The sequence below is a fragment of the Oncorhynchus mykiss genome, chromosome 15 (genome assembly GCF_013265735.2).
Source record: "Oncorhynchus mykiss isolate Arlee chromosome 15, USDA_OmykA_1.1, whole genome shotgun sequence".
Lineage (NCBI taxonomy): Eukaryota > Metazoa > Chordata > Actinopteri > Salmoniformes > Salmonidae > Oncorhynchus > Oncorhynchus mykiss.
In genome coordinates this window covers 27,533,937-27,552,217 of record NC_048579.1, presented here as the reverse complement: position 1 = coordinate 27,552,217, position 18,281 = coordinate 27,533,937, and the positions used below count along the sequence as shown (strand labels likewise).

Genomic DNA, 18,281 nt, shown 5'->3' with positions numbered 1-18,281 from the left:
CCGACCATCTCTACAATAGGAAAAAGGCCTGGATGTCTTATCATGATCTGAATCTCACTACAAAAGTGAGACATTCAGGACTTTGCACTGTTTTTGAATCCTACATGAACCCCCATGGTGAACATTTTCCTAGCCTGAGTCTGTTTCAGCGCTCTTGCCAGCTCTATGTTACCATTAGCCAAAAAAATGCAATTTGGTATAACAATTCCACACAGGGTTGGCAAGAAAACGGAAACAGAGGAACACATTCCAATCACAAAAAAAAGCACTGCTTCAAAAACACTGAATTGTAATCTCTAGTTGTTTCCAACCAGTCAGATTTCCCAGAAGCGAGGCAGTCGATTCCTGGAAAAGGAGGGCAGAGGGGCGTGTGGGGAGGGGAGATAATCTCACCTCAGAAGGAGTAGTGTGAGAACTAAGCCCCCTATCCTTCCCCAGCCTCTCTCTGCTGTCAATACGAAGGCCACAGATTCACCCAGTACCTGGAAAACACAGTGAAACCAACCCCAAACCGAGCCAAGGGAAACCACTGTTGTACAGTTCTTATCTAGTTGGAACAGTGGGAGAAGGAACCCCTGCTGTCGGCACTGTGGGTGAGACGCTCCCGTGTTGTGTGTGTGCACACAGACAGGCAGGCAGAGAGAGAGACACACACACACAAATGTTCTTAATACTGACAGGGCTGAACACATTCGTTTGAGCTTATTCCAAAGCGTGTCGTCAAAGTTCATTCCTAGCCCATGACTCATACCGAGGACAGTGAATGGTACAGGACTACACATTGTATGCGCTACTGTACAACACTTTCCAATCCTGAGGTACAATTTAAACTGTCGGTCACAGCACTGAGTCATTCCCTAGAAAGCCATGTTGAGGAAACAGTATAAATATGGAAAATAGGGAGCACAAACATGTACAGTTCTGCAGAATCAGACAACCTGGGGCAGTCACGCTGCCCAGACTGTCGAAGTCTGATTAGCTGCTACTGTATTTTGACTGTAGTTTACGAGTGCTCCTACTATGACTGTAGTCTGATGCCCGTATTCACAAAGCGTCTCAGAGTAGCAGGGCTGATCTGGGATCAGGTTGGTAGCTAAGTAGTAGCTTATTCACTATATTATTCAAAAGGCAAAACTGATCCTAGATCAGCACTCTTACTCTAAGACGATTTGTGAATACAGGCCTATGAGTGGTCGTACAGCATTATGCCTCTGGTCTATGATCGCTCCTACAGTCTACATGACTTGGCTATGCTACAGGCAGTGTTGCACCTGTACCTCCTCTTCCGCCGTAGGCAGAGACAGCCAGCCAAACACCAGGCAGCCAAACGCCAGGCAGCCAAACGCCAGGCAGCCAGCGGGATGTAGGTCATAATGTCTCCCCGTCTGGAGCTGTGTGTTATGCAATCAGGAGTGACATCCTGTCAAGACAACACCTTGCCGGAGTGCATCTCTCTACGTAGAAAGCACAGAGACCTGGTCGGTTTGTACCGTGCCGAGAGACAAAGGGTCAAGACTCCTAGGAAATTGCATTGGATCAGGGGTAGAGGGAAGGCTAATTTTGTCTTGGACATTCAAGTGCTGCTGCTGGCTAGGTTGTGACAGAGTGAGGTAGACCGGTGACAGCCAGGTGACACCTTTGTGACAGGCTGAAGATGGCTGAGAGACGTAACCTTGGTGACAGGGTGAATAGTCTGATTACCGGTGGCAGGTTAAAACAAACTCTGAGTGAGACTCAGTTGCAAGTCGAAAGTCATTGCAAACGAGGGATTGTGAATGAGTGAGTGCAGAAAGCAAGCTAAGTGACAAAGTGATGTCTTGAGGCAAGTTAAAGCTACAGGCTAGTAACAATAAACAAAATATTCCCTTCTTGTGGTTGAATTAGTAATGATGAATAAATACAATGTTCCTTTTAAAGCCCTTTTCCAGACGTTGGTTTAAATAATTTGAAGGAGGCATCCAGGACCCATTGACTCTACCCGTGTCTACACTAGTACTCCCTGCCACTATCATAAATAATCTCTCCCTCTCCCTGCTGACCCTGTTTCCATGTGACCCACCGCACCACCTGCCTCCTGCCATGCCCGGCCCCGTCCTAACACTCTCCACTAACAAGACCTGAGTGGTGTTGCTACACACTGGCCCCTCATTAGAAACTCACTGGCTGCCTTCCTACTACCTGGTACCTGTGGTAGCCACATAGCGGACAGGCCAATGAGAGGAAGAGAAGGGAGGAATCACCCCGCTGGTTATCCTCAGATGGAAGGGAGGGGTGCAGTCACCTCAACTTGCTTTTGAATGAATAGGCTTACTCTAGCCTACATGCAGTGTGAGTGAGCTTGCCCTGGCTACCTATGCCTTTCCCTTAGTCCTCTACTGCCCCCTTTCAGAGAGGCAGAGTGACTGAGCTGAGCAGGAGGAGGCGTGGTCGTGGTGCCACCATCAGGCTCAGCAAGCTAAACACGGGCAACACTGCCAGGGCAAACACTGCCAGGACCAAAGGCCCACAGCTCCCTCGTTCAGTCTGCAATGAGGTCATTTTAAGGACTGGGGATTTGCGGTGGCTTCGGCTTCACATTTCAAAGTGCAAGAGAGGATCCTCTAGTTCACGGAAAAAGTTGGAGTTGAAATAAGGGCAGTTTTTCAGTTTTTTTTCTCTCCACGCCAGCAGAAATGAATGTTGAATTACAGACCCCAGGTTCGCATTCAAACCAAATGCAAAGCTAAACCTATTAATGGTAACCAAAAAGCACAAGCACACACACACACACACATACATACACACACACACACATACACATACACATATATATATATATATATGCATGTGTATCTCAAACACTTACTGGTACAGTTGAAATTATAATGTGCCAGTGATAAATGGTAAATGGTTGGTGGTAATGATCAATTGCTTTAAATAATGGGTGCGTGAAGAGGAGTGGAGCATTGGAAGTGTTTGGAGTAGAGGAATGCAAGAGAAGAGACAGGAGGGGGGTTGGTTGTGTGCCCCTCCCCTGGTAGTGGAGGTTCTGATGTGTTAGCGGGAGCCCCGACCCCGTGGACAGAGGACAGGGTGGGGTTGTTTTTGTTTTGGACCCCCCCACTGGGCGATCGCGTGCTCGCAGAGAGGAAGGGGGGGGGGGCTCGTCTAGGGCCATGGGGCACTGCTTCACAACCGCCAGCTCAACGACACTCTCCTATTGGCTGAGCCGCTCTGCCCAACCATGCGCTGTATCCATGGAATCCCAAAAAGCTGGTACCATTGAAAACAAGTGGGTAGCCAATCAGACACAAGCTCTGGGAGAGGAGATGGTACAGTAGTAAGACCTGAAAATGAACGCACATGAATATATTAATACAGATGAGGTAATGCCACAAAAATAGAGGATTAGGGAGGGGAGCGAAGGGATCTGGTGAACAGGCAGTGAAGGAATTTTTTTCCAGCACCATCCCGCTCACGGAAATACCTGAAAAATTTCACTAAGCAAATTGTGACTTGTAATTTTCCAAATTGCTGTCATGTTGTGAAAAAAAAAAAGTGTCAATTTACGAATCATTCACAAAACACTCATACTGACAATATTCCTGCACGCAAAACATTCTAAAATGTTTTGATTATTTCAAGGTAAAAATGTGAGTGGACTGTGATAAAGACATAGTGGAGGAATAACAAAAACATGAGTGATGAGACCTCCGCTGCATCAGTACTGAAGAAGATCCCAATATTTAGTGCCACGCCCATTGAACGTGGTGACCCCATGATGATCCTCCCAGAGTCACACACACACACACACCATACCACCCCAACCGTGGAAACCCAGCAAAACAATCCTGAGCTGGAGGCTCCGGGTCTGCAGTGGTGTCCTAGAAAAACAGCTCAGGGCTGCAGGGTAATGGAGGATAGTGCTGACATTCCACTACTACTATGCTGCTCTCTCTCTCTGCAGCAGCATGCGGATCCACGTGCCGACCCAGTCTTACTACGGCAGTGATGCCCAGCCAGCGGGGAAAAACAACGCCCTCCCTCCTCCCCTCCCTCCAGACAGACTCAGACAGCCCGCCGCATCACGTGGCCAATGCCGTGGAGAGGCTGAGCGCTCGCCTGGGGCTTCGAGGGGGGGGGATGGGGAAAGGGTTTGTGTGTGTGTGTGTTTTTGTATGCGTAAAAATGTATATAAGTGCATATTTGATAGAAATGATTTAAATGCGTATTTAGATAAGGATGTATAATGTGTGTCAATAATATGTGGTTCTAAGATGTGCATGTGGGTGTGTATTTTGGGGAGAAATAGAGGAGCGTCAGTCAGAGTGCTGCAGTGGCGGGAGCAGAGAGGCAGCTTTAAACTTGACCTAGATTCTCCGGGTGACACGCCACATCGCATTAGCCCAGTCAGCCAGGCCCAGACCCGCCGGAGCTCGCTGATGCTGGCCCGATCGGACAGGCAGAAAAAAAAGGGGGAAGAACTTCCCAAATGGGGCTGGCACGCATTTCCCCCTGCACCCCCTACTGTATCCCTTACCCTCCCCAGTGAATCAACCCCACCCAGCTGACTCTGTTGGGAGGGAGCTTACTGTGGCACATGGTGGGTGGGGGGGGGGCGTGGGCAGGGGACATGCAGTTTGTTTGTTTATGGTTTGAACTTGATTAACCCTGTGGCCACGCCCCTCCGTGTGCTATATTGTAGTAAACACCATAAAAAAAAGGGCACCAAAACAGATTCAACTTGCAAAATAAAAACAAACCTTCAAACCAGTCAAATACAGAGACCAAACCATAACAACCACAATAAATATCATGACTGACAGCTAATGCCACTCAGTCTGCAGTATCATCATGCATTATTAGGCCGACCATAACAATGCTACTGCATCTCTAGCACCTTGCTGATTGAGGATAACTGCAGTCATGTGTTTCTCCTGCTTTGCATCACAATGTAGCCTACTACTTTTACAATTCAACATAGATTGAGACCAAACTACAATTAATGCACATTTGGAGATAAAAATAAACCTTTGAAATCTAAAGAGACCAACCAAAGCAGCAGAAATCACAGAGAGAGAGAGAGAGATGAAACCAGGAGCTTCAGCTAAGCCCTCATCTATGGACTGCACCTGATCAAAGCCAGAAACCATGGAAACAACTACAGTAGGCTAGGCTACACACACACACACACACACACAGCTTTTGAAACAAACACGTTTTCATCAGTTTCATCAATCCATTTTTCCTTATCAAGCACACTGTTTGTGTTAGGCTACTGTCTCCAAGGATTATCTAAAAACTGTAGACTACTTTATACTCAACTTGATATCATGTAATAAACCATTATAAAATGTTTATGTAATAAAACAGGTAAAACTACTAAAGGTCACCCCGGCACTTTTTTGGTAAACAGTTACAGGCCTATTCTTCAAGACGCAACGGCTATACCATTAATTCAAAAGTCGACAGAGCAACGATCACTGCAGTGCGGTGGATAAGGGCTGACCTGGTGACCTCCATGCAGACGACTACAAATGGAGTGTAATGGGGCAGAGAGAAACACTTCCCCACAGCCCCAAACCCTCCACCCTGAAGACTCCTCCAACTCCTGCCTGTGGGGGTGTTAGTTAGTGAGGGGTGGGGGTGAAGTGGGGCACAGGCTGCATGTCGTAGGTCACACCTCCCCCTCCAGGCAGCTCTCCAACTCCAGCCCCAGTCACTGCAAACAGCCCCAAACCATCATTACACAAATGACCTTTTGACTGTATCGGAGTTATGGACGCCACACAGAACCCTTCAAATCACACTATAGGCGGCAGAATGTAGGCCCATCAGCATCTCGGGAGAGAAAGTGTATGACATTTTAGATGAAAAGCAGAGTAAGTAACATGGATCGGTACGCGTTTTGGTATTTTCAGAAGAACCCTCACAGGATTAAGGGTGCGGCACAATGGAGTATGCTGAGGTTTGGGGAGATGATGATTCTCGGTACAGACGTGCCTGTATTTTTCAGAATGCATTGAGCGCCCTCTGGAGGTGATGGACAGCAGTACATAGAAGACGTTGCGGAGGGAGAGCGACCACTCCCAAACTCTGAACCACGATGGTAGGGACACACATGCCAACTTCAGCGACACATCCTTCAGGCACCACCGCAAAACTAAAGACGAAGGACACTGATTGAGATATTTAACAACAGTCTTTATTTCCCCAGATGTTTGGTCTACAGTTTAATTTCCCCAATTAACCAGATCTCCAATCAAAACATTCCAAAATCATAATTGCACACGCATCAACCCTGACATTGATGTGAAGTCACTTTTTACTAAAACCACTATGGATTCATTAGCATAACCTGTTGGATTAATAATATATGCCATTATGCAGACACTTATCCAAAGCGACTCACAGTAGTGCATGCATTAAAAAAAAGATATATATTATATATACATATATGGGTGGCCCCGGCGGGAATTGAACCAACAAGCCTGGCATTGCAAGTGCCATGCTCCACTAACCGAGTTGGATCTCAAAAGCTGTGGAGAGGTCAGGGTTCTAAATGTTGTCGTGCAACCTGGGCTACTTGCTGCAGCCCATCCTCTGACATAGGGATACCGCCTCAGCTCACAAACACTGCAGTAACTCCTCAGATTAGCAAACATCTTGTCTTGCACTGCATCAAGGGCAAAGAGGGGCTAGTGTCAAACAATTGGCTTAGAGCGCCACCCGGTGTCTATTTCGAAATCTACAGGGTAACATGTATACACTACATGACCAAACGTATGTGGACACCTGCTCATCGAACATCTAATTTCAAAATCATTGGCATTAATATGGAATTGGTCCTCCCTTTGCTGCTATAACAGCCTCCACTCTTCTGGGAAGGCTTTCCACTAGATGTTGGAACATTGCAGCAGGGACTTGCTTCCATTCAGCCACAACAGCAATAGTGAAGTCGGGCACTGACGTTGGGCGATTAAGCTTGGCTCGCAGTCTGTGTTACAATTCATCCCAAAGGTGTTCGATGGGGTTGAGGGCAGGGCTCTGTGCAAGCCAGTCATGTTCTTCCACACGGACCTTGACAAACCATTTCTGTATGGACAGGAAAGGGCCTTCGACAAACTGTTGCCAAAAAGTTGGAAGCACAGAATCGTCTAGAATGTAATTGTATGCTGTAGCGTTAAGATTTCCCCTCACTGGAACTAAGGGGTCTAGCTCGAAACATGAAAAACAGCCCCAGACCATTATTCCTCCACCACCAAACTTTACAGTTGGCACTATGCAGTGTGGCAGGTAGTGTCCTCCTGGCATCCACCAACTCTAGATTAGTCTGTCGGACTGCTAGATGGTGAAGCGTGATTCGTCATTCCAGAGAACGCGTTTCCACTGCTCCCGAGTCCAATGGCAGCGGGCTTTACACCATTCCAGCCGACACTTGGCATTCCGCATGGGGATTTTAGGCTTGTGTGTGGCTGCTCGGCCATGGAAAGCCATTTCATGAAGCTCCTGACTAACAGTTTTAAACACCAGTCAGCAACAGGTGTGGCTGAAATAGCCAAATCCACTCATTTGAAGGGGTGTCCACATAGTGTGCATTTGCAATTGTCATAATTAGAGACAGTAATACTATAATTCCTATGGCCTGCCTTATAGGACAGACAGACGCCTGCAAGATAAACAGGAGACAAAGAGAGAGAGAGAGAGAGAGAGAGCATGCAGAGAAAGGCCGGGCCCAGAGAGAGAGAGAGCAAAGAGAAAGAGCAAACAACTGGTGTGATGCTCAGGGGAGCGGAGGCTGCTGAGGTGAAGAGCATGTCAACCCTACAGGAACATAAATAATCAAGCAGTCAGCTGATACTTTAGCTGACACAACAAGCCACTCTGCAAATCACCCACCACAGACCGATATCATCTCTCATTTCCTATTCATGGGGATGTGGGGCCTGTGTGTGTGTTGCAGTCTCCCAGATGTTCGCAGAAAAGAAAGCCATAGATATATTTGACATGGCAAAGTGCCTTCAGGACATTTTCTAAGTGAAATATGTCGCCTAAATCGTCTTCAGCCACACGATCCATGAGCGTCTCTCTGTACTGTATGAATAGTTGCCATTTCGTGAAACACCGCAGTTCCAAAGGCCAAGGAGTCCCACTGGTCAGAGAATACTTGGCTACACAGAGTAAGTCAATAAACCATGGATGGAGGAGGTTACGACACTACACAGTGACTACACAGGTGAAACATATTCATTAAGACATTTGTACAAACTAATCAAAACGCACAAGTCATCATATACAGTCGCTAGTGAAAGTCTACACATCCCTTGCACAGTCTTCACATTTTGCCGCCTTAAAATGTGATCTAAAAAAGGGACTTGCATTCCATTTTTCCCCCTACCTATCTACACAACCTACTCCACGGTTTCAAAGTGAAAGACAAATGATTGTTATCATTTCTTTTGGGGGGGAATGTTCAATGAAGATGTCTTGATTGCATATGGGTCGTTGCACCAAGTAGGTGGGCTCCCGAGTGGCGCAGCGGTCTAAGGCATTGCATCTCAGAGCTTGAGGCTGGTTCGAATCCAGGCTGCATCACAACCGGCCGTGATTGGGAGTCCCGTAGGGCGGCGCACAATTGGCCCAGCGCTGTCCGGGTTGGGGTTTGGCCGGAGTAGGCAGTCATTGTATATAAGAATTTATTATTTACTGACTTACCTAGTTAAATAAAGGTTAAATTAATAAATAAATAAATAGAAAAGTGCCTTTTGAGTAGTGTAACTTGGTAAAAGAAAAAACGTTATTTCACCAAATTTTTACATTCTGTTATAAAAGACCACATATTCAACTTAATAAAAAAAATATTTCCCGGTCTCAAGAGGTTAAATAAAAAATACTATAGTAAGTTCCCATTAATAACAGCCAAAAACAGCAACAGGGTTGGCTGTAACATAGTTGATGACATTTTAAAATCAGCCATAAATCCCCTTGTGACAGGGGGGATGGAAGATTGTTGTGTGAAAGAGTAGAACCAGCTCACCTGCTTTTACACCATGATTTGACTATTAGATGTTCCACGTTTCCTTTGAAAAATAAAAAAATTCCAAAAGGTATAGTTTCACTATAGGGTTAACCTTAAAATGAGGGACAGGTTGTTGTTTGTTTCCTTAAAATGAATCCCTAAATCACATGAAGTAAATAATACATCTTCAGAAATGACTGACGAAGCAACATAACCAGGGCTTTACAATGATGGTAAAACCTTCGAGAAATATTGGGGTTAAGTGACTTGTCAATGACTTTTGGCACGTCAGTGAGTTTTTATTCATATAAAAAAAATCATGATTTATTGAATTGCCCAAAAGAGCACTTCATTTAATGTAACAGGCTTTTAAAATGCAAGATTTGTGCACAATTTTTACTTAAAATATCAAAAGGGACCCTTTCGTGGAACGACCCATAAGTCTTCACACCCCAAAGTGAATACTTGGTTGAAGCACATTTGGCGGCCAATATAGCTGTGAATAATTTTAAATAAAATTCTACTAACTTTGCACAACTCCTGGGGCATCATGTATCCATTGTTTTTGTCAAAAAATTGCTCAACCTCAGGAAATTTGGTGGGGAGTCATTGATGGACAGCAATATTCAAACCTTTAGATTTTCAAGCAAATTCAGGACTGTGACTGGACCACTCATGAACACAACACTTCTTGGAAATACTTTCTGGTATGTCCTTGGCATTACATTTTTTTGTAATTGTCAGGCTGAAAAATAAAACTATGCCAGGCAGGTTTGATTCAGGCAGGTTTTCCCAAATATTGACCTTGGCTTTTCTCCATTCATATTTATTTGTATTCTGACAAACTCCCCAGTCCCTTCCAGTGAAAACCAAACCCATTGCAGAGGGTTTCACTCCGTGTGTTATTGGATTTGACCCAAGCCTGTAGTTTTTAATTTAGGCCAAAACATTAATTTATTTGCTTGACTTGCAGTATTACTTAACACCCTTGTTGCAAACAGAATGGATGATTTGAGGTAGATTTGTTTTTAACAAAGGCTTCATTATGTTTACTTTCTGGCCCAGGCCAGTAATGTGGAGATAATGCAGTGTTCTTGATCCTTTTATATTTCCATTTATTGTGGTGGCAGCGTCATGTTATGGGTATGCTTGTCACCGGCAGGGACTGGGGAGTTTGTCAGGATCTAAAGAAATATGAAAGGAGGAAAGTCCAGATAAAAAGTTAGTGGAAACGCTGCCTTGGTTGTCTGAATAACTAACCCTGGGATAGAGTTTTCTTTTTCAGCGGAACAATTTCCCAATTTTTTATGTCAAAGACACACCAGAATGGCTTTCCAGTAAGTGTTAATAATGGTCCTAAATCTGCTTATTTTGACAAAACAATCTATGTTTCCGTAAGAGTTGTGAAAAGGTAGAATCTCATTCAATCTCATGTCTTTCACTTTGGAAAAGTTGAGTATGTTGTGTTTATCAGTAGGAAAAAAATATGTTCAATTTTTAGAAGTAATTTTAAAGACTGAAAGGGGCGTGTAAGACTTTTTCTAGGCACTGTATGACATCATACCATAGTCTACGGTTTATAAATATTTTTACATCACCAGCTGGTGGCAGTACTGCCTCATTATTAGTATTATTTTTTACCAGAGCTACAGTGAAAAGCTTTACCTCAGGCTACTTTACTACAGTACACACCTCCCCTGGTTTACAGAAGCTAATCTTACCTCAGCGTTCAGTGAAAGGAATGCCGCATTCACTCGATCATCTCCACTCTGTAGTTACAACTCACCACTTCCCGTCTCTTGGCCAAAGAGTCACAGACTGAAGTCTGAGCTAGCTAAAATAGATTAGCGTTCCCGCTAAACCGGTGGATTTAAGACTCGCAATGTAGCTTTAGCCAAGCCATTATTGCATTAACAACTAACAAATTGCATGATAATCATGATATTTCAGTTAGGCTACGGTTTTAATGTAAAACCCTTCATGAACTGATGTTTAACTAAACATACCACACAGAACATATGAAATGGTATTGGCTTAATTAGTCCTAGACGGCTTGGATTGTCTCCAGCTGTATCAGACAGACAGGTGGGAAGCTGTGGTGCGAGACAGGTGGGCAGGTATTGTAACAACGTGCTCTGACACCTCTGATTAGGCCCAAGATTGACAGCTCCGCTGCCACGCCATGGTAACGGTCTCCAAGGAGACTGAAGGGAAAATATAAACAAGGGAGGCAAAAATCACACAAGCAGGAACTGTAATAGAGGGTAGTGATGTTATCACCTATTTCTAATTCTGACTGATCCAATGTGTCTGAAAGGAAGCTGTGCAAGATTCTAGGCTTAGTTGTAGCTAGGGCTTGTTGTGTAGGTGAGGTGCTCCAGAAAATCACAGTGAAAGCTTCCATCTGTACACAGCCACTCTAGGACACAACAGACACATTAGCCTCCACAGAAGAACAGCTTACCTTTGATATAACAACGCAAAATAGTGAATGTGTGAGGGTCAGGGACCTAGTGTAACAGTGTTGCTTCCGTCCCTCTTCCTTGACTCAACCTGAGCTCGAACTAAGAACCCTCTGAACACACGTACAACTTATCTGTCACTCCACAAACAACTAATTCAAGTTCTCAGAGCAGGTGACGTCACCGATAGAACACTACTAGCACGCACAGCTAACTAGCTAGCCATTTTACATCGGCTAAACTAGCATAACAAAATAAAACAAACTATCACAAATGTTCAGACAGAAACCCGGCCGAACAAACTATTAATCAGTTAGAAAAACGATAAAAGACCTAAGCCACTGGAGTAAGCTCTTGTTTGCTTGTTTACTCCGACCGATTCCATGGCCCACAACGCACTTAGTTTCCATACCAGCGTTACACAAACCGTGTTCACATTGTGACCCTGATGGGGAAAAAGTCAAACGACAGCGCTCTTCTAGCGCCAAATAATAACAGGAACTTAAAATGAGGAGAAAAATAACTATGCTTAAGAGTGACCACAGTTAGAGCTGAAGTTCCACAAAGTCATGTTCCACTTGAGGTATAAAGAATCCAATAGAAAGGCCTTATAGCAGAATAGCATATTCTGCTGTGGTGTTACGGTTGAACCCTAAAGTTAGATGAGTCAGGACATGACAGCAGTGGGTGTTGATAGCTCCGGGGTGAAGCTTCCCCTAGTTACAGAGCTAGGATCCGTTTCCCCTCCCCCCAATCCTAACCTACCATTACTAGGGGAAATGCAAAACTGACACAAGATCAGCGTATAGGGGTAACTTTGTGTTAATACTAACCAGCAGAAGCTCTGGAGGTGTCAGTCAGGAGGAAGGAGGCCGAGCCTGGCGGGTGGCCAAGGTCACAGTCCTCCAGCAGAGGTCAGGTTCTGAAAACAAAGGTTAATTAAGTCAGTGAGTCAAATCATCCTCCCAAAACAGATATGAACAGTCTTTTTCAACTCATTTTCTTGCTCCTTCTTTTTGACAGCAAGTTTTGCGACAAAACTTAACCTGGACAATATTCGACATTCCTCTCGGTCTATCCCTCTGGTCCAATTATCATGTAATAGCTCAAAAGTTTCACTTGGCCACAACAAACATTTCCAACCTCCAGGACCTTGATTATCCCTAGATTACTGAACACTTAACATTACAGGACACATGGATGCAATGTTACCAGAGGTTGAGAATTTATTGGACAACAGTCAGTCACAGGTGCAGCCCTTCGTGATTCTCATGCAGACTGGGTTTCTTGAGAAGGGCAACGTTGCAGCAGTCTTGTAGAAACTGGGAGGCACAGCGGCCAGACGCACACCACTTCCTATTGTGCAACACTTCCTCTCATTCAGTGTGTACTTCGGATTTTCCACTGCACTCCCTAGTCCACTTCCTCCTGTTAGGCTACAATAGGGCCCAGACAAAATATTCATAATGTTTGTTCAACCAAGACTTGTGTTCACTGCAATTAAAATCAGCCAATGTGGTTTGAGGTGCAAGATGGGGGGGGGGTCGAGAATCCTCATTGTCACAACCATAGACATTCTATTTCTATGGTCACAACAAACTTCTTATTTTTTGCATTGTCACCCGCATAAAGCCTTTTGAATTTTGTGACACACCAAATAGACATAACCATGTTGATAACCACAACCAAGGCTTTATAGCTAACTGACCCAAGAACGACCAGTCCCAGCACTGGGTCCAGACTTCGGACCCACCCCTTGAGAATCACTGGTGACGAGAACCCTCATGACAAGATATGCTTCAACCTGATCTTTTCTTTTAAAACCATTTGGATTTGAAAAGCCACTTGAACATGAACCCCAAGCACGCACCTCTCAAGTTCTCTGGCCCTTTCCGGAGTGTGGTTGAGTGCAGGTTCAGTAGACGGAGACAATTAGGACCGGCGGCGCTGTACTACTCCACGATTCATCAGCCTGCATACAAATAGGCTGCGAACAAATGGCCTGCCATAATGAACTAGCAGTGCTCATGCATGAATGTGATTGGACTTCTAGTTCTTTGACGTTGGCCTACAACACCCGAACGAGTCAGTCGCTCCTAGTGAGCTCTGGAGAGAAACTTTCAAAGATATCTCGGCTTGGAGTTGGCTGAAATCCACACAAGACTTAGAAATTGAAGAACTTTGTGCTCAAAGTCCCCTCATAGTTATACTCGTGGAAATGGGATATCAAATATCTACTTCCTTTCAGATCACCCTTTATGTTTCACTGTAGAACCTTATTACCACTGTAATAAAAATGTGTTTATGATACACTGTAGGTTTTAAAAGGGGAAGTATCGCCAGAGCAAAGGGCTCTAGGTCTATACCAAATAAAAATGGACTTGGCTTGTCACTTTGGACATTAAGTGACGTCGGTGCCATCATGGAACATCATGGAATAAGTTACGCATCATTGAGCAACACCGCTGGGGAGGTACTACGCTTTAACCCCACCAACGTGATGTGGAATAAGAGCTTTGGTTTAGATTGTATTCACTGTTCTAAGATACAGGCTGTTCAAGAGACTGCTGGGTCAACTTGTCATTTCTATTACACACACACGTCTTAATATGTAACAACACGATAGGCAGAATCAAGCCTGAGAGAACTAAGCAAACAACGACTTGAATACAGATTCTATTTAGACCCTGATTGTAGGACGGTAGTAGACTTCATTTTCTAAATGACATTGTGATAATGGCCTGGTAAACAGGTCCCATATTACACCGGTTGTAGCTACACTGCATCTGGAGTGAGCATGCATTGACACACCCTAGGGTCAGTGCTTGATGCATGCGAAAGAAACATTGATTGACCGCCATTGCATGTCAGGTTTCTTTAAATCGCAATAACGGTACCCCAAAAAACAGATGAGCATCATAAATGCACAGGCTATATAAGTGGAGAGAAACAAAAGCCATTTTTGTAGCATCGAAACGGAACTTCCTTGAGTCTTTGAAAAATAAATGGACTGTCAACAAACGTGTTTGCATTTACAGAGAGGTCAATATGTGGGACAGCACATGTTGGAAACTACAATGTGCTGTCACTATGAAGCAGGCCATCATTTAAAATCAATAGCGGCTGATGTGGAGTCAACACATGATGATTTGCATGGTCCGCAGATCCAGGGTCAGTTGGGAACATGACTTTCCAAGAACATTAGGTTTGCGTGATGATCCCAATTAGAGGTCGACCGATAATGATTTTTCAACGCCGATACCGATTATTGGAGGCCCAAAAAAGCCGATACCGATTAATCAGCCATTTTTTAAAATTTGTAATAATGACAATAACAACAATACTGAATTAACACTTATTTTAACTTCATTGAAAACATCAATAAAATCAATTTAGCCTCAAAACATGTTCAATTTGGTTTAAATAATGCAAAAACAAAGTGTTGGAGAAGAAAGTAATATGTGCCATGTAAAATATGTGCCATGTAAAAAAGCGAACGTTTAAGTTCCTTGCTCAGAACATGAGAACATATGAAAGTTGGTGGTTCCTTTTAACATGAGACTTCAATATTCCAAGGTAAGAGGTTTTAGTTAATATAGTATTTATAGGACTATTTCTCTCTATACCATTTGTATTTCATATAGCTTTGACTATTGGATGTTCTTATAGGCACTATAGTATTGCCAGTGTAACAGTATAGCTTCCGTCCCCCTCCTCGCCCCTACCTGGGCTCGAACCAGGAACACATCGACAACAGCCACACTCGAAGCATTGTTACCCATCGCTCCACAAAAGCCACGGCCCTTGCAGCGCAAGGGGAATAACTACTCCAAATCTAAAAGCAAGTGACGTTTGAAACAGTATTAGCACACACTCAGCTAACTAGCTAGCCATTTCACATTGGTTACACCAGCCATTAGGCTGATAGGCTTGAAGTCATAAACAGCGCTGTGCTTGAGAAGAGCTGCTGGCAAAACGCACGAAAGTGCTGTTTGAATGAATGATTACGGGCCTGCTGCTGCTCAGTCAGACTGCTCTATCAAATCAGACTTAATTATAACATAATAACACACAGACACACAAGCCTTTGGTCATTAATATGATCGAATCCGGAAACTATCATGAACAAAACGTTTATTATTTCAGTGAAACACGGAACCGTTCGGTATTTTATCTAACGGGTGGCATCCCTAAGTCTAAATATTCTTGTTACATTGCAAAACCTTCAATGTATGTCATAATTACGTAAAATTCATGCAAATTAGTTCGCAATGAGCCAGGGAGCCCAAACTGTTGCATATACCCTGACTCTGCGTGCAATGAACGCAAGAGAAATTACACAATTTCACCTGGTTAATATTGCCTGCTAAACTGGATTAGTAGTTATAACTAGTGATTATGATTGATTGTTTTTTATAAGATAAGTTTAATGCTAGCTATCAATTTACCTTGGCTTCTACTGCATTCGCATAACAGGCAGGCTACTCGTGGAGTGCAATGGTTATAGAGCGTTGGACTAGTTAACTGTGCGGTTGCAATATTGAAACCCCTGAGCTGACAAGGTGAAAATCTGTCGTTCTGCCCCTGAACAAGGCAGTTAACCCACAGTTCCTAGGCAGTCATTGAAAATAAGAATGTGTTCTTAACGGACTTGCCAAGTTAAATAAAAAGGTATAAACTTTTTTTCCCCTTCTTTTTTTAAATCGGAAAACGGAGCCCAAAAATACCGATTTCCGATTGTTATGAAAACTTGCAATCGGCCCTAATTAATCGGCCATTCCGATTAATCGGTCGACCTCTAATCCCAATGCTAATTTAAAACATAGTAATTAGAAGACACAAAGCGACGTTGCATTTTAGAGGGTAAGCAGTCGCAGCTCTCCTCTCCCTCATCGTGTCGTGCTGAATAAGAATGACCCACTCATGAGAAAAAAGTGAGACGTTTGTCAGAGTAGTAAAAAGGTTAGCTGACTACGAAGCGAGGGACACAATTTGTTCAATTAGCTGGTGTTGTTTTACATGTTTGATACATTCTCAATTAAAACGTGTGTTACCGTGGCAACAGCTTCCAGTTGCTCACTGTGAGTGAGATAGGGCTTAGAGCCGAGGAGGAAAACTGGCTCACGCTTTTTATTCAAGGGGGTGTGGATGATCATATTCAAACTAGAGCCGGTTATATAAGCCTAATGAACAAAACACATCTTAACTAAGGTCTAACTCTGCATCGATTTTTTTCCCCCCGACAAAAAACTGAGGCAGATCTGTATGCGTGGAGGTGACACTCCAACAAAATATGTTAAAACAAATTAGGCACTGTGGAGAATTGTAGCTCTGAGGCAGCCTCAGTCATCTCCAGTCGCATTACAAGCACCAGGCAGGCAATAAAAACCTGCATTGATGGAAGCCTAGACTAGCCCAAGTTGATTACTGAAAATACCATGCACTCTTTCCATGACAGTGAACAAACTGTAGCTTTGGAAAGTATTCAGACCCCTTGACTTTTTCCACATTTTGTTACGTTACAGCCTTATTCTAAAATGTATTAAATAGTTTCCCCCCCTCAATCTACACACAATATCCCATAATGACAAAGCAAAAACAGGGTTAGAAATTTTTGCTAATTTATTAAATACATAAAAAACTGAAATATCACATTTACATAAATATTCAGACCCTTTACTCAGTGCTTTGTTGAAGCACCTTTGGCAGCGATTACAAATTAATTTAGGGAGTTTCTCCCATTCTTCTCTGCAGATCTTCTCAAGCTCTGTCAGGTTGGATGGAGAGAGTATTTTCAGGTCTCTCAAGAGATGTTTGATTGGGTTCAAGTACAGACTCTGGCTGGGCCACTCAAGGACATTCAGAGACTTGTCCCAGAGCCACTCCTGTGCTTTCTTGGCTGTGTGCTTAGCGTTGTTGTCCTGTTGAAAGATGAACCTTTGCCCCAGTCTAAGGTCCTGAGCAGGTTTTCATCAAGGATCTCTCTGTACTTTTCTCCGTTCACTTTTCCCTCGATCCTGACTAGTCTCCCAGTCCCTGCACCTGAAAAACATCCCCACAGCATGATGATGCCACCACCATGCTTCACCGTAGGGATGGTGCCGGGTTTCCTCCAGACGTGACGCTTGGCATTTAGTAGAGGTTGACCGATTAATCAGAATGGCCGATTAATTAGGGCCGATTTCAAGTTTTCATAACATTCGGAAATCTGTGTTTTTGGACACCGATTTTGCAGATTTTTTTTATTTATACAACTTTATTTAATCATTATTTAACTAGGCAAGTCAGTTAAGAAGACATTCTTATTTTCAATGACGGCCTAGGAACGGTGAGTTAACTGCCTCCTTTATGGGCAGAACAACAGATTTTTACCTTGTCAGCTCGGGGGATCCAATCTCGCAACCTTACAGTTAACTAGTCCAACCCAATAACGACCTGCCTCTTGTTACACTCCACAAGGAGACTGACTGCCTGTTACGCGAATGCAGTAAGCCAAGGTAAGTTGCTAGCTAGCATTAAACTTATCTTATAAAAAACAATCAATCATAATCACTAGTTAACTACACATAGTTGATGATATTACTAGATATTATCTAGCGTGTCCTGCGTTGCGTATAATCTGACTGAGCATACAAGCATCTAAGTATCTGACTGAGCAGTGGTAGGCAGAAGCAGGAGCGTAAACATGAATTCAAACAGCACTTTAGTGCGTTTTGCCAGCAGCTTTTCGTTGTGCGTCAAGCATTGCGCTGTTTATGACTTCAAGCCTATCAACTCCCGAGATGAGGCTGGTGTAACCGAAGTGAAATGGCTGGCTAGTT

At 43.8% G+C, this 18,281-nt stretch overlaps 1 protein-coding gene across 3 annotated transcripts in view; it reads right to left on the bottom strand.

Moving 5' to 3' along the window:
* fam49bb (family with sequence similarity 49 member Bb) overlaps positions 1-18,281 on the bottom strand; it is a 39,373-nt gene that overhangs the window by 11,280 nt on the left and 9,812 nt on the right. For 2 of the 3 annotated variants that reach the window (XM_021562911.2, XM_021562912.2), the window contains exon 2: positions 12,294-12,382. The gene's annotated coding sequence lies outside the window, so the exon portion shown is untranslated. Of the gene's footprint in view, positions 1-12,293; positions 12,383-12,672; positions 12,856-18,281 lie in introns of those variants that run through there. The other variant, XM_036944207.1, reaches the window with a different exon arrangement.